This window comes from Palaemon carinicauda, chromosome 33 (genome assembly GCF_036898095.1).
Source record: "Palaemon carinicauda isolate YSFRI2023 chromosome 33, ASM3689809v2, whole genome shotgun sequence".
Lineage (NCBI taxonomy): Eukaryota > Metazoa > Arthropoda > Malacostraca > Decapoda > Palaemonidae > Palaemon > Palaemon carinicauda.
The window spans coordinates 7,984,883-7,991,564 of record NC_090757.1 but is presented as its reverse complement, the minus strand read 5'-3'; positions in this window follow the sequence as shown (position 1 = coordinate 7,991,564).

Sequence of the window (6,682 nt, the reverse complement as noted above, 5' to 3'; positions counted from 1 at the left end):
TACAGCTTTGCTCATCAAGGCGATGCACAACCCCTTTGACCACGTTAAGGTAATCCGGCTCATAAAGGACACACACACACATTTACATATATATATATATATATATATATATATATATATATATATATATATATATATATATATATATATGTGTGTGTGAGTGTGATTGTGTGTGTACAGTATATATATATGTATATATATATATATATATATATATATATAATGTGTGTGTGTCTGTGTCTGTGTCCTAGGTATCCTGAATAGAGAATAATTATCATAATATTGATGTTTGTCTTACATTTAGATTGTAGAATGTGTCACGTTAGATGTATGAAGGACGGGATGATATCGTAGTGTAAGTCAGGTGATGGTAACGACACCTTCACTGTTGGAGGTTTCCACGAGTTTTGTGGATTCGGCAGTATTATACAGGATGAGACACCTTTCTGAATAGGACGTCCGTGCACCAAGCGCCGATGATTAAGTAATAGGAACCCATCTGAGGGCATCCTTTCCGTACCCATACCCAGTGGGTCCTGCCCGTACATATATACACTCGTGCTTTATATAATACCAGATCAAAATCAAAGAATATATTATGATGTCTGTGAGCATGTAACATAATATGTTTATGTTTGTATGAAAATTTTGAAAGTAAATAAAAAAGAAGGTTTGCGCCTATTTGCGGTAAACCTGCACCTCGAAAAACTTATGTAGAGTTTATAGAAAGGTAGTACTGGAGATATCGATAATGCATGACATACATGATATTTTTTCTTTTTATTTTTGAGTGATTGAAAGCTTTCTTGACGGACATTGAGCGTGTGTTAAAATATGTAATCAGAAGAGTGAATGATTAATTGTGAAGATGGGGTGGAGACATGGATAAGATATTTTTCTGTGGCTGCTCAACATTATTACGGCTCGAGTAATGTCAGAGGTCAGAGGAAGGACCGTGGATGCAGGTTTGAAGTTCATGATGGGGTCTGAAACCGATGAGAAAGGTTGAACATTTTTGATGGAGAAGTTAGTGGGTAAATGTGATCAAGGTTGAGGTAGTGAGAGTTCGTTCGTTTCAGATCGCCTTGCCTTATGCAAGAAACGGGCTCTTGCGTTGGCAGCTCGTAAATAGTGAGAGTGAAGGGAAACGAAGAAATTGAATAGTGAATTATAGTATGGATGTTGGAAGAATGAAAGTGGTTGATTATTATAAATATTGGATTAATATATTTCATGATAGCGAGATGAGAGAAATATGTCAATGAATAGGAGATGCAAGAAAGGTAGCAGGATGTTTGCAAGATATTGGGAGGAACTTGAGTTAACTGTGCAAGCTAATGTGGGAATGTGTGATGTGATGCTTGAACCGACTTTTCTCCATGGAAGTGAGTTACTAATTTTGAATACGAATGAAAGAAAAGATTGAAGGTAATAAGATTAGCTTTTTATGTAGTATATAGTAAAGAGAATTGACTGAATGAAAAATTTGGAAATACGCAATGTGGTGAAAAACGCTTAGCATATAAAAGATGGATCAGATTTATTTTGTTTTCTAAGTTGTTTGTCCGAATAGAAAGAATTAACGGCAATGAACTAGATAGAATAGTATATGATTTAGAAATCATAGTGGGTAGGAAGATGAAGAACGGTTAGATAGTTTGTGTGAAAGATGTAATGGAAAGGAAAGGCCTCAATGTAAAAAATAAAATTGAATAGTTTAATGGTTGTTAGTGGGTTCGACGCACTACAGATGAGCTTTATGTATAGAAATATGAAACGACTAATATTGTAGAAGTCTTACTTTGCTGGGGATTCATCCATGGTTTATCAAGTAAAGGATGAATTTGTCAATGAATTGATCTGTACTTCTCTTTAAGTATTTCGTGTAAGGATGAACGGCTGAATAATAAATGAATAAATATATACTGTATATATATATATATATATATATATATATATATATATATATATATATATATATATATATATATATATTTATATATATATATACTGTATGTATATATTCACACACACACACACATATATATATATATATATATATATATATATATATATATTGTGTATACAAATACATGTAGATATATACATATAGCATATGTATATATATACACACATATATATATGTATATATATATATATATATATATATGTGTGTGTGTGTGTGTGTGTGTGTGTGTGTGTGTTTGTTTGTGTGTGTGTGTTATTTGAGTGTGTGTATTATACACTCATATATGCACGTGTGCATTGTTAATAAAAAGTAATGTTTTCATGTAGCTATGTTCTTTAGTATGACTCTTTTGTTCCAAAAAACTGATCGAAAGTCCATACTTTTGTTGATATTCTTCGCCATCATTGACCTTTAATGTTGGGGGGATTATTTTGAATGATAAATGAACTGAAAGAAATTGCGTATGTCATTGTCCCTTGTCTTTACACAAAGACAAAGAAATACATATTCAAAACAATACGTACACCTCCATGTTTACATACGGTGTATGTATATGACTTCAAGTTCACAAAGGATATTGAAAAGTTTATATTGGAATGGCAATATTTATTTTCATTAAGAATTTTTGACCATGAAGAAAAGAAAAACATACATGTTAGTATACCCAAGTGTCGTTATATCGTATTCAGCACAGACCAGACCTTTTGACCTTTCCAAGAGGTCATCAGGTCAGTAACAAGAGAGGTTGACCGACAGAGGAATTGGTTGTTTGTTGAAAATGTTTTAAAGATGGAATCAGCATTTTTAGATACAAATCATCATCTCCTTCTACGCCTATTGGCGCAAAGGGCATCGGTTAGATATTGCCATCATAAGCTTATAAATCAATACTTTTCCATTCATCATCTCCTACTTCACGCTCCATAGGCCTGTGTCTTCTAACTCTTGAAGTGCCTTGACAAGCGCAGTTGAAGGTTTGGTTAGCTAATAATTATTGGGGAGTGCGAAGAGCATGCCCAAACCATCTCCATCTACCCCTCACCATGATCTCGTCAACATATGCACTTTTGTAATCTCTTATAGTTTCATTTCTATTCCTGTCCTGCCATTTAAAATCTGTGAATTGGCATGTTCTAAGAAAAAGGTAATCTGTGTTGCTCTTGTGTTCTATGTTAAATATAACGTTAGTCCTTTGTTTTCCTGTGGTATTTTTCAAAATTTCATTCACATTTTCCTCGAGTAATAAACTCTCCCGGGGTGGTGTCGTATTAAAGGATTTAGCTGGTGCCTTCATTCAGAATGAAACCATCCAGTGTCTTGAGAGTTGAGTTTGATCAAACATATTTTATTATTTTAGTTTGTAATGATGAATAATGCTTACAGAGATGGCATTTAGTAATTACTATTAATGAAATAATAATTTTTTTAATTTTGTGTATTTTGTAAGTTGCTCTAGTTTTCCTCATTATTGGAAATAATCTTTTGTCTTCAGAGATGTTATTTGTAACACAGGATTTTGTCTTGAGAGATGTTATTTGTTGAAGAGGATTTTGTCTTGGGAGATGTTATTTGTTACACAGGATTTTGTCTTGAGAGATGTTATTTGTTAAAGAGGATTTGGTCTTTGGAGATGTTATTTGTTACAGAGGAATTTGTCTTGAGAGATGTTATTTGTTATACAGGATTTTGACTTTACTTGAGTGATGTTATTTGTTACACTGGATTTTGTCTTGAGAGATATTATTTGTTATAGAGGATTGTCTGGAATGTTATTTGTTATAGAGGATTTTGTGTTGAGAGATGTTATTTGTTATAGAAGATTTTGTGTTGAGAGATGTTATTTGTTATAGAGGATTTTGTCTTGAGGAATGTTATTTGTTATAGAGGATTTTGTCTTGAGGAATGTTATTTGTTATAGAGGATTTTGTCTTGAGAGATGTTATTTGTTACCCAGGATTTTTTGAGAGATATTATTTGTTATAGAGGATTTTGTCTGGAATGTTATTTGTTATAGAGGATTTTGTGTTGAGAGATGTTATTTGTTATAGAGGATTTTGTCTTGAGAGATGTTATTTGTTATAGAGGATTTTGTCTTGAGGAATGTTATTTGTTATAGAGGATTTTGTCTTAAGGAATGTTATTTGTTATAGAGGATTTTGTCTTGAGAGATGTTATTTGTTACCCAGGATTTTTTGAGAGATATTATTTGTTATAGAGGATTTTGTCTGCAATGTTATTTGTTATAGAGGATTTTGTGTTGAGAGATGTTATTTGTTATAGAGGATTTTGTCTTGAGGAATGTTATTTGTTATAGAGGATTTTGTCTTGAGGAATGTTATTTGTTATAGAGGATTTTGTCTTGAGAGATATTATTTGTTACCCAGGATTTTTTGAGAGATATTATTTGTTATAGAGGATTTTGTCTGGAATGTTATTTGTTATAGAGGATTTTGTGTTGAGAGATGTTATTTGTTATAGAGGATTTTGTCTTGAGGAATGTTATTTGTTATAGAGGATTTTGTCTTGAGGAATGTTATTTGTTATAGAGGATTTTGTCGTGAGAGATGTTATTTGTTACCCAGGATTTTTTGAGAGATATTATTTGTTATAGAGGATTTTGTCAGGAATGTTATTTGTTATAGAGGATTTTGTGTTGAGAGATGTCATTTGTTATAGAGGATTTTGTCTTGAAAGATGTTATTTGTTACCCAGGATTTTTTGAGAGATATTATTTGTTATAGAGGATTTTGTCTTGAGGAATGTTATTTGTTATAGAGGATTTTGTCTAGAGAGATGTTATTTATTACACAGGATTATGTCTTGAGGGATGTTATTTGTTGTAGAGGATTTTGTCCTGAGAGATGTTATTTGTTATAGAGGATTTTGTCTTGAGAGATGTTATTTATTACACAGGATTATGTCTTGAGGGATGTTATTTGTTGTAGAGGATTTTGTCTTGAGAGATGTTATTTGTTATAGAGGATTTTGTCTTGAGAGATGTTATTTATTACACAGGATTATGTCTTGAGGGATGTTATTTGTAGTAGAGGAGTTTGTGTTGAGAGATGTTATTTGTTAAAGAGGATTTTTTCTTGAGAGTTGTTATTTGTTGTAGAGGCTTTTGTCCTGAGAGATTGAGAGATGTTATTTATTACACAGGATTTTGTCTTCAAAGATGTTATTTGTTATAGAAGATTTTGTCTTAAGGAATGTTATTCGTTATAGAGGATTTTGTCTTGAGAGATATTATTTGTTATAGAGGATTTTGTCTGGAATGTTATTTGTTATAGAGGATTTTGTCTTGAGGGATGTTAATTGGTATAGAGGTTTTTGTATTGAGAGATGTTATTTGTTGTAGAGGCTTTTGTCTTGAGAGATGTTATTTGTTACACAGGATTTTGTCTTGAGAGATGTTATTTGATACATAGGATTTTGTCTTGAGAGATGTTTGTTGTTATAGAGAATTTTTTTTGGCTTGAGAGACGTTATTTGTTATAGAGGATTTTGTCTTGATATATGTGATTTGTTACAGAGGATTTTGTCTTGAGATTTTTTATTTGTTATACAGGATTTTGTCTTTACTTGAGTGATGTTATTTGTTCTACGAGATTTTGTGTTGAGAGATGTTATTTGTTACCCAGGATTTTGTCTTGAGAGGTGGTATTTGCTATAGAGGATTTTGTCTTGAGGGATGTTATTTGTTATAGAGGATTTTATCTTAAGAGATGTTATTTTTTGTAGAAGATTTTGTTGTGATAGCTCTTATTTATTATTCCTTTTGGGATTTTTTCCTTTAGGGTTTATTTCCCTTGGGATTTTTTTCCTGGAGGTATTATTTCCTTCGAGATTTTTTTCCTTGAGGGATTATTTCTTTCGGGATTTTTTTCCTTGAGGGATTATTTCCTTCGGGAACTTTTTCCTTGAGGGATTATTTCCTTCGGGATTTTTTTCCTTGAGGGATTATTTCCTTCAGGATTTTTTTCTGGGGGGATTATTTCCTTTGGAATTTTTTTCATTGAGGAATTATTTCCTTCGGGATTTTTTCCTTGAGGGATTATTTCCTTCGGGATTTTTTCCTTTAGGAATTATTCCCTCCGGGATTTTTTTCCTTTAGGGATTATTCCTTTGGAATTTTTTTCCTTTAGGGATTATCTCCTTCGGGATTTTTTTTTAGGGATTATTTCCTTCGGGTTTTTTCTCCTTGAGGAATTATTTCCTTCGGGATTTTTTGCTTGAGGGATTATTTCATTCGGGATTTTTTCCTTTAGGAATTATTCCCTCCGGGATTTTTTCCTTTAGGGATTATTTCCTTTGGGATTTTTTCCTTTAGGGATTATCACCTTCGGGATTTTTTTCTTATGGGATTATTTCCTTCAGGGTTTTTTTTCTTGAGGGATTATTTCCTTCGGGATTATTTATCTGGAGGGATTATTTCTTTGGGATTTTTTCCCTTGAGGGATTATTTCCTTTGGAATTCTTTTCCTTGAGTGATTATTTACTTCGGGATTATTTCCTTGAGGGATTATTTCCTTCGGGATTTTTTTGCTGGAGGGATTATTTCCTTTGGAATTTTTTTTCCTTGAGAGATTATTTCCTTCGGGATTTTTTCCTTGAGGGATTTTTTCCTTTTGGATTTTTACATTTAGGGATTATTATAACTTTTGGGATTTTTTCCCCCGAGGGATTATTTCCTTCTGGATTTTTTCTCTAATG